Here is an 11,864-nt window from a genome sequence, read left to right on the forward strand (position 1 = left end):
AAAGGCCAAAAGTGATCTGTTAGTCATCTGAAACTCGCCCGAGCCCCTCGGGACCTCAACCAATTATACCAACAAGTCCCAAAATATCAAACGAACTTAGTCGAACCCTCAAATTATGCCAAACAATGCTAAAACCACGAATCATCCCCCAATTCAAACATAATGAAACTTAAGATTTCCAACTTCTACATTATATACCGAAACCTATCAAATCAAGTCCGATTGACCTCAAATTTTGCACACAAGTCATAAATGACATAACAGAGCTATGTAAATTTTTAAAACTGGATTCCGACCCCGATTTCAAAAAGTCAACTCCCCGGTCAAACTTCCAAACTTAAATTCCTATTTTAGCCATTTCAAGCCTAATTTAACTACGGACTTCCAAATAAAATTTCGAACACGCTCCTAAGTCCAAAATCACCATACAGAGCTTTTGGAATTATCAAAATTCTATTCAGGGGTCATTTTCTCAAAATATTGACCGAAGTCAAAATTGGCCTCTTAAAGCCAACTTAAGGAACCAATTGTTCCGATTTCAACCCATACACTTCCAAATCCAGAACCAACCATCCCCGCAAGTCATAAATCATTAAAAGCACATACGGAAAGTTTTATTTTAGGAAATGGGGTTCTAAAAGTTAAAATAACCGGTTGGGTCATTACAGTAAATGAGTCCTACCTATTACAAGTTAAATACATGGTTTGTATAAGGATTTAAACATGAAAATTAGTAGAAATTGTAGGGTTTTGGTAGAAAACCTAAAATTTGATATTTTTGGCTTTTGACCACGAAATTTGACGTGGAATTGGGAATAAATTATATATTTGAGTTCATGGTGTTATGGGTAAGATTTATCTTCAAAACTTTTCGGAATCCGGGCACGTAGGCCCGGGGGTTGTCTTCATCGACTTTTCGAGCGGAGTTGAAAATTATTTAAATTGATTAATTATGGGTATTAGAATATATTTTGACTGGTTTACACGTTGTTTGAATAGTTTTGGATCGACGGACATTGGTTTGAGGTGTTAGAGAGGCCTTGGAGCCAGTTATGGAACTTTAGAGCGAGGTAAGTCTCCTGTCTAACCTTGTGAGGGGGAAATTCCTCCCTGGGTGATATTTATTATTATATGAAACTAGTTGTGGGTGCTACATACACACGAGGTGATGAGGGTCCGTACGTAGATACAACATGTTATGCCCGGGTAGACTTACGATCTTATCATGTAATATTTTAATTATTTGAACCCATTCTGGTGGCTTAATTAATTGAAGTTATAATTGAAATTAATTTAGAAGTAAGTATATGTACACTAGGCTAAGCCTCAACACTTTGAGTTGTGGGAGAGTTATTTGAGAAATGGTAAAGATTAAATTCATTTTGTGCTCATGTGCTGTATTGTAAAGACGTGCCTCGTAATTCGGTAACTTCCTTCCTTTTCTTGTGGAGTAGGCCGAACGCCTCAGCAGTATGTAGAAGCATCTAAGGATCGTACCGCACGTCCCTCGGCAGTGTACACGTTATTCTGGACCGGGCCGAACGACCTCGGCGAAATCATGCGTTATATCGCTAGTAGTCCAAATATTCACGAGATAAAACTTCCACTGATGCCCGGCAACTTATAGTATTTTTTATTTATTTGGTATTGACACTTGGCATGTTCTGAGATATTAAAGAAGAATACAAGATTGAAAAAAATTATACTTTAAAGGGAATAAATTGGAAAAATTATGGGAGTATATATTTACTTCACTATAGGTGTACACTTCATATCAGTTATGAATTATCATATTATTTCCTTGGACCTCTAGTAAGTGTCGATGTCGACCCCTTGTCACTACTTCTCCGGGGTTAGGCTAGATACTTATTGGGTACTCGTTGATTTACGTATTCATAATGCACTTCTGCACTAAATGTGTAGGATCCGACAGGTTCATTTGGAGATCATTTTGGCGCGTAGGCGCATCTGTTGAGGAGATTTTATATGAGCTGCAACCTAGACTTCGTATCTCACTCCACCGAGCCTCTATCGTACTAACTATTTATCTTATCTTATTTACATTCTAGAGAGATGATGTATTGTTGTTGTACTTCTTAGAAAATGCGCATCACTTGTGACACCGAGTTTTGGGGGTTCCTTCAGGTTATTCATTATTGTGGTTCGTGTAAATATTTTCATTTACTCTATAAATTCTTTTTTATATTGTTCAATTAAGGAAAATTATGATTTCAAAATACTAAGATGAGTAATTAAATTGATAAATCACTGTTGGCTTGTCTGACAACGGTATTACGCGCCATCACGACCTATAGTGAATTTTGGGTCGTGACAATACTCATACTAAACTCCTGCACCTTGCGTGCAGATATTGGATGTTGATGTTGTTGTGATCGATGTGAGCGGGATTGGAAGACGTACCTGCGTTCCGGTTGTGGCTGTCTCTTGTTCATAGTAGCTTTAGGTTTATAAAAATCTATTTATATATATTTGGAACAGATTATGTATTTATTTCATACCACCTTTGTATATTCTAATCTTAGAAACTCATAATTTGTACTACCAGTCCTTGGGGAATGTATAAGATTTAGATATTTTCTTTCACTTAATTGTTTTATTAAATTTTATTGGAATTGGATAGTTGTTAATTGGCTTACCTAGCGGGTTGAGTTAGGTGCCATCACGACTAGTTGGATTTTGGGTCGTGACACTTTTAGCCTATAATTATTTTTTAAAGTTACTTGTTGTAAGGTGGATTGTGAATACCCTTTTAAATATTCACGCTAAAAGAGTACTATTTTATAATATTAGAATTCCTAAACCTAAAAGGGAGTTCCATGTGCACGAGACTTCATTTGTAGTTTTGTATTCTCTTTTAATTAACTTTTATTTTACTAAAATTACTAACAAGTAATTGATTATAATTCTATACAGAATAATGACTCCTAAATCTAAAAAGAGTTCAAGAGGACGAAACTTTCCTACTTCAATTATTTTGGGTGTTACTTTTATTTTACAAATATATTTTCTTACCTAGTTTAAACAATGGAGAATTCAATACAAAATATTTAGTTAGATTTTGAATTCCTAAATATAAGAAAAATAATTAAATAATTATTCCTTATATTAGGAAAAATAATAAAATGACTATTGTGTCTAGCGTGAAATATATTTTTCAAGGGTAAAAAAGGCGAACGGCATTTCGTTAAGGGCTTTCGTGCTTTTAATATAACTAGTTTTTTGACACGCGCGATGCGCGTGTAACCATATGAATGACAAAATTAAAAAAAAAGCTATATTACTAAAATGTATTTGAGTTATAAAATTAAAAGTAATTAAATTCTTAAAAAATAAAAATATGATCTTATAAAATTAAAGAGACAGAAAGTATTTTTTGTATTCGAGTTCCAATCCAGAGTGAGGAATTGTGTTAGATTCCTCAAGTCCACATCGTCGTTTTGAACATTGAAGAGGGACCAAAATGCCTTTGCATTTTCTCATATGCCCAATTCGCATTCATAATGCTTCCTTTTAGGGAGACGCGCAGTGATTTTGATAAATTAAAAATGAAAAAATAAATAATTTTTAATATTTTACTGGTAAAATAAGCATTCATAAGGACATTTAAACTTATCTTACTTCAAAATGATCCTAGCAATTCATTGAGATTCTTTCAGTATTATATCTTGAAAGATTTAATGAACCAATTAATGTAAATAGATAACTTGCAACGCACTACATGAATTATATTTGAATCTCAAAACATGAAATTAATTTTTAGCTTTCATAGAGTAGTATGGATTGCTCACAAATAGTCAAATCTTTTGCAATTTATTGGAGAAATATATTTTGAGTGTTTAAAGTTTGAAAATAGAAATAAGAGGAAGAGAAAAAAGAGAATAGTAACGGAATAAGTTGATGGATGAAATTAGGCAAACAAAATATTCAAACCGACTCCTCAAATTCTCCAAATATTTTACAAAAAGGAAGTGAAGATTGGTTAATGTAATTAAGTTTGCTAAAATTCTTTTGTTGTAAACCGGTAATGGAATTATAAAAGCTATCTCTTAAATGGTGATACAAAGGTTAGAAGAAATTAATTTTCGAAAAATAAAAGTTAACCAATAAATCACAAATAACATAAATAATTCTTATTAGCTCATTATTTAGCAGCAAAAATAAATGCGAAATTCAAGGTAATTAACTTCTAAACTTTATGTTTTACAATAAATTAATGTGTTGTTATAAGTCATCATTTAATAGGATTTTCAATTAACCATATTCATGTTAGTGGAGAATTATTTAACATTTAATAGGAGGTTGCTTTTTAATGATGAAGATCAAAGTAAGGGTGTTCAAAATCGAACTGAAACCGAAAATCGAACCGTAAAAGTGGCTTAATAGCTTATTGGTATCGGGTTATCGGATTAACGGGTGGTGAACGGATTGAAATTTTATTATTAACGGCTTATCGGTTTGGAGGCAGATTATTCAATTTTCTTATCGGATAAACCGTTAACCCGTTAAGAATTTTTATATTTATATATTTTTATAATTTTATTCATATGTATATTAAAAATCCCTTTCACTTATCCACTATTAGAAACCCTAAAATCTAAATTCCTAATTTCTAATTTCCCTCATATCTCAAAACCTAGCCATCTCGCCTCTCTCTCGCGTCGCGTCGCCTCTCACTCTCAAACTCACTACTCTCTGAAGGTTGAGGCAACAGTCAACACACCAACAACACCACAACAATAACAACCCAGCCGCTCTCGCCTCCCATTCTCTTCTCTAATCTTTTCCTCGTTTCCTCCATACGTCACCTCTAATCTAAGAATCCAACCGTCAGTTACGGCCATAGCCATGGCAGCAGCTTGTAAGTTTCTTTATTCTCCTTTACTTTATTGGTTGTATCTTGTGATATTATTAGTATGTTGAAAAAGTTTAATATATCCTGTTTTGCAGTTGTGGTATCACCGTATCACTGTAACCTTAAGTAAGCTTCAGATTTCTACAAGTTGGGCGTAAATCTTTCTTGAAATTAGTATAAGCATATGTATTTTTACAAACTATTTAGCTATATGAACATGAGTTGAAGTTAGTATACATCAGCAACACCTAGTTGTTAGACCGAGTAGAATTTACTCAAAATGATGGTACCTTTTAAATATGCCTCAGATTGTTTGTATTAGTATGTTGCCAAAATAAGCCTTTGTAATACATATTCAAATAGGTCGATAAACCGCCCGATAACAGCTAAATCGATACCAAGCCGCCTGATATCTTATCGGGTGGCTAGCGGATTAATACATTTAAAAGGCGATAACCGATAAGCTAAATCGTTAAGCGTAAATATGTCCTAACATGGTTTATGCCAGCTAATAAGTATAAATATTATCTTTTTAATCCACTATAAGCATAAATAAGCGTAGAATGTTTCCAAAGGGTAAATAATTCCGAATAATCTCAAAATCGACTATAAGCGTAAATAACCTAGATCAAAGGGTTACCAATTTTGTTGGCTTCGGCTTCGGTCAAAGATTGATTGATTAATCTTTTTGGAAAAAATTTCTTTTAATTATTTATTTAATTAATTAAATTCTTTTCCCGGAATATTTTGAACATTCCCACCTGTTGCAGTAGTGTCACGGCCCAATTTCTCCTCCGTTGGGTACCGTAATGGCACCTAGTCTTAGAGACTAGGTAGGCCTAACATTTACTGAATAACAACAATAATGAATAACATCTAACAACTTTTGAAATAGAAATCTCTATAAAATTTACAATTCTCAAAACCGGTAGTACAAGTCATAAGCTCTATAGAGTTTGCAACAACTTCTAAATACAACTGTTTGGAAATAGGTAAAAAAAAACAGTATGAATACAAAATAGGAAGGTGACTCTGAAGCCTGCGAACGCAGCGGCAGGTTTACCTTGAGTCTCCACATCAGCAGTCTGCATAACTAGCTAATGCTCAACGGACTTCGAAATACCTGGGTCTGCACAAAAATATGTAGAAGTATAGTATGAGTACACCACAGCGGTACCCAACAAGTATCAAGACTAACCTCAATGGAGTAGTGACAAGGAACAGTCAAAATACCTGCTGAACTAAATAACCTGAACAAGTATAACTATAGGAATAACAAAGTATACTTCTACATAAAGACTATGCGAAATGGCAAATAATACGGTAATTTCAGTAAGAAAGGAAAACAACAACTATCAGCGGAACACCACAGTAATGACATAGAAGAATGAACGGAAACACAGCCTAAATCTGATGAACACAATTAAAAGAAGGGCATGTAGCATCTAGATGAAAACAACCACTTTCACACCAGGTTTTAGTCAATAAACTCCACGAGGTACCGAACCTCATACTATTCACGTCACGTGCCAAATAGAGCCATTCTCACATAGAAGGCAAGTAACAATGGTGTTCATCTATACTCAGAAATATCAAGAAAATCTCTTAACCGATAAGAGTTCTCAACTACGTGTATGCTTATGCAAGTGTCCTAACATGGTTCATGCCAGCTAATAAGTATAGGAAAGGAAATGGACAGCACGTAGAATATTTTCTCACAAATTTTCATAAGATAAAACTCACACAGGTAAGTGTACCACTACACAAACATCAACAACAAGAATGCCCCAAGGCCATCACAAATCATCACAAATCAATCACTGACATAGCCCACCTTGTCTCGCCACATGTGCAATAATAAAGTGAACGCCCGCCTTGTCTCGCCACACGTGCATAATCATATTCCCACCTTGTCTCGCCACACGTGCATAATAATGTTTCCACCTTGTCTCGCACATGCGCAACCCACATATATATATATTCCGCCTTGTCACGCCGCATGTGCAAATATCAATAGTAATAATAACACGGCAGAAACCTCGTGCAACCCCATATCAACAACCGTACGGCAAAAACCTCATGCATCACAATAACAACAACCGCACGGCAGAAATGTCGTGCATCACCACAACAAGTACCACAGCAACAATGACAATAATACAAAGTACGACAAGTAAATCAACTCAAGAACCTTCGATCACAAGAAACGGTAGAACTAGTTCACAAGAAATAACCATAATAAAGAATACTAGGCGTAATAAGAATAACTCAACATGGAAGGAAACAATATGTAATAATGGTCCCACAATGTACGGTTCAACAACAAGAAACTAACACGAGTCAAATAATTCCGAATAAGGGCAACTTCACTAAGGCATAGGATATCTAAGCTTATTTTAAGTTTGGACAATTACAGAAGAGATACAACCGATTCAAATAAAAGTGGGCAGCGAGAAAATCACCATAACCTCAATTAAGGGTGAACATTTATAAAAAGGGACAACTACAACTTCAAATAAAGATACTGTCACAACCCAAAATCCAACTAGTCGTGATAGCACCTAACCCAACACGCTAGGTAAGCCAATTAACAACTATCTAATTTTCAATAATATTAATAAGACAATTATTCAAAAGAAATATCTGAATCTAATACATTCCTCAAGAACTGATAGTACAAATCATGAGCTTCTAAGAATAGAGTTTACAAAGCGGAAATGAAATAAATACATAGTCTGTTTGAATAGTACATAAACAGAGTTTTACAGATCAAAAGCTACCACGAACAAGAGGCAACTACAGCCGGGACGCAGGTACATTTTTAATCCAACTCCCATTGAATGCAGCAACATCAGCCGCCAACATCTGCACGTAAGGTGCAGAAGTGTAGTATGATTACAACCGACCCCATGTACTCAATAAGTAACATACTTAACCTCAGGTTAAAAGTAGTGAAGAGCAACAGAAAGGTCGGGGCCAATACTAATATTCCACAACAGTTCATAACAGTATAGTACACGTCACAAAAGAGTATCTCAGAAATAAAAGGCTCAGTTCGTTCACAGTTCCAGAAAAAAGGCATTTCTTTTCAAGTATCTCAGTAAAAATTCAAATCTTTTACTGAAAAAGCCAAAATACGAGTAAGTTTGAAAACTATTATTTTTCCTAAAAACTCCTTTCGACAAACAGTAAGATGTTTTATTTCTAGATAGCATGAGAAGGTACTTCTTTATGCCTACATGACAAGATCTAGGTAAAATCATAAATGTCCCCAAAACTGGGAAAGAAATGCACCTCTATGCATGTATCTCAAGTACGCATGTCAAATGCAATACATCTCGATGATGAGCTTATGTACTCACACTCTCAGAGTACTTAATCTCATTGTCTCGCATTCTCTTCACTATGCTCAGCACACTCAATCATTCAGCATTGTACAATACCCGATGTGGCGTACAACCCGATCCCTATTTATAGTCGACTGCGCTCACTAGGGGTGTGCAGACTCCCTGAGGGGTCCTTTAATCCCAAGTGCTATATCGCTGCGGCGTGCTGCTCGATCCCATAATATATAAATAGCCATAAGGCTTGTTGCGGCGTGCAACCTGATCCATATACATATACAGCCCTAAGGCTTGTTGCGGCATGCAACCCGATCCCATAAATATAATTAACATATCATGTTGCGGCGTGCAGCCTGATCCCAAATTATCACTCTCACTTAGGCCCTCGGCCTCACTCAGTCATCAATCTCTCCAGTCTCACTCGCGGACTCACAATGTCATGAAACTAGCCCGGCAACAATGATATGATGTATCAATAAATAATAACTGAGTCTGAGATATGGCATGAATGCATGGATATGACTGAGTATGAAGTGTCAATGAAATCAGTGAGGTGACAGTAAGAAACTACCATTATGGGTCCAAACAGTATCGGCATAATGCCTAAACATAATATCTAGCATGATTGACAGCTTAACTACTTTATCACATAGTGAAAACACGGATATCAACAAAGTAGGACCACTATACATTGCCATGGAAATAACAGAGTCCCAATTCACATGGTGCACGCCCACACGCCCGTCACCTAGCATGTGCGTCATCTCAATACCAATCGCATAACATATATTTCGGGGTTTCATACCCTCGGCACTAAGATTAGAAGAGTTACTTACCTCGAACAAGCCAATACCAATGCCGAGCAAGCCAAGCAATGCTCAAAAATGCCATCACGCGCGTTCCGACTTCCGAATGGCTCGAAACCAACCAAAAATAACTCAAATACATCAAACAATGCTAAAGGAGCCAATCCCAATCGAAAAAGATAAAATCTTGAATCAAAAGCCCAAAATCGACCAAAAGCCCAACCTGGGCCCGTACCTCAGAACCCGACAAAATTTACAAAATCCAACAACCCATTCAATTACGAGTTCAACCATACTAATTTCACTCAAATCCGACTCCAATTCGATGTTCAAAACTTAAAAATTCATATTATGAAACTTTTGGCCAAAACCCCCAATTTCTTCTTTAAAATTCACAATCCAATTACCAAAAACAAAGGTAGATTCATGAAATATAACCAAAACCGAGTAGAGAACACTTACCCCAATTCATAAGGTGAAAATTGCTTCAAGAATCGCCTCAATCCGAGCTTCATAGCTCCCAAAATGATAAAATGTCTAAAACCTTCGAAATAGAGTACTATATACACTGCCCAGACGTCCTCTTTCGCGAACGCGAGAAAACCATCGCGTTCGCGATGAACAAAATGCATACTGTTAAAAAAGACTCTACGCGTTCATGATTCACCCCACGCGAATGCGATGATCACTGCTGCCAAAGCTTCGCGAATGCGACTAACCTTACGCGATCGCATAGAAGAACGCTCAAATTCCCAGCTGCCAATCTCAACACTACGCGAACGCGATCCTCCATACAGGAACGCGAAGAGGACTTGCTCCAACTCTACGCGAATGCGAGACATACTTCGCGATCGCGAAGAATAATTTGCTTCTGCCATCCAAACGCAATACGCGTTCGTGACACTTGCCACGCGAATGCGATGAAGATCTGAGATACCAGAAAACAGCAGAACACAGCAGTACCAAAATGAAGAAAATTGATATGAAATCAATCTGAACCACGGCCGAGCCCCTCGGGACCCCGTCTAAACATACCAACAAGTCCCACAACATAACACAGACCTACTCGAGGCCTCAAAACACACAAAACAACATCGGAATGACGAATCACACCTCAATTCGGATTCAATGAGATTTGAAACTTCAACCTCCACAACTGATGCTGAAACCTATCAAATCACGTCCGATTGACCTCAAATTTGGCACACAAGTAGCATTATACATTACGGGCCTGCTCCAACTTCCGGAATCTGAATCCGACCCCGATATCAAAAGTCCACTCCCGGTCAAATTTTTTTAAAATTTCAACTTTCGCAATTCCGAGCCAAATTCAACCACGAATCTCCAAATCACAATCCAGACGCGCTCTTAAGTCCAAAATCACCCAACAGAGCTAACGGAACCATCAAAATTCCAATCTGAGGTCAAATGCTAAAAAGTCAAACCTGATCAACTCTCCTAATTTAAAGCTTTAATAGTGAAATCCATTCTTCCAATTCGATTCTGAAATACCTGAAACCAAAACCGATGATTCACACAAGTCAAAATACATAATACGGAGATACTCACACCCGTAAACTACCGAGCGAAGTGCAAATGCTCAAAACTACTGGTTGGGTCGTTACAGATACACAATTAGGGAAAAGATAACATGGTAATGGAAGAGATAACAATTTCAATTAAGGCACATATGAATCAAGTAAATAGTAAGAGTGGATCATGAAGCAATTAATTCTAATTAAGAAGGTAAAGGTGAAACTAGTAATTAAGGAACGTAATCATAACAAGTACAACTGCATATTCAATGAATGCGAGAACCTAGGAACCCTAAAAGGCCAATTTCAACAAATAAATCTGAGCACGTACTAGTCACCTCGCGTACACGGACTACAATCAACACAAAAGACTCAAATCCTAAGGGGTAGTTCCCACATACAAGGTTAGGCAAGATACTTACCTCAAAGAAGACAGACCGATATTCAAAAATGAACTTCTCGGTGAAATGGCCTCAGAACGGCTCAAATCTAATCAAAATAACTTCAAAGCACAAATAAAACTCATAAGAAACTATTCCGGATCATAAAGCTTCAATCTTTATCAAAATCTAAAAATCGACCCAAAAGTCGACTCCCGAGCCCGCACCTCGGAACCCGACAAATTTGACAAAATCCGAACACTCATTCCAATACGAGTTCAACCATACTAAATTTATCAAATTCCGATACCATTTCATCCCTCAAATCATGATATTTCATTTTGAAAGTTTTCTTCAAAAATTCCCATTTTTCTCAACTCAAAACACAAATTAAGTGATAAAAATAAAGATAAAATCATGGAATACAATAAATTCTAGGTGAAGAACACTTACCCAATCGATTTGCTTGAAAAACCTACAAAGAATCGCTCAAAACGAGCTCTAGAACTCCAAAAATGGTGAAAATGGCAAGCCCTCGGAATAGAGTACTATTTATTCTACCCAGGTCTTAAAGCATCGCGAACGCGGAAGGGTGGTTGCGTTCGCGAAGAAGAAAAGTGAAGGCTACCAGAAAACCCTTCGCGAACGCAAGCAAAGGGACGCGAACGCGAAGCACAAGGGACAGGAACCTACACGAACGCGAAGAGGACACGCGAACGAGAAGGGTAAATGATCACGAGCACTCAGGGCCTGGTTTCTACTACACGAACGCAGAAGGAAGGATGCGAACGCGAAGAAGGAAAAAGGTAGACCTTCGCGAACGCGAGAGTTTGAATGTGAACGCAAAGAGGCAATATTAGGCGGGTCAGCAGAACACTACGCGAACGCGAAAAGCACTTCGCGATCGCGAAGAAGAAGATCAGATG

The sequence above is a fragment of the Nicotiana tabacum genome, chromosome 13 (genome assembly GCF_000715075.1).
Source record: "Nicotiana tabacum cultivar K326 chromosome 13, ASM71507v2, whole genome shotgun sequence".
NCBI lineage: Eukaryota > Viridiplantae > Streptophyta > Magnoliopsida > Solanales > Solanaceae > Nicotiana > Nicotiana tabacum.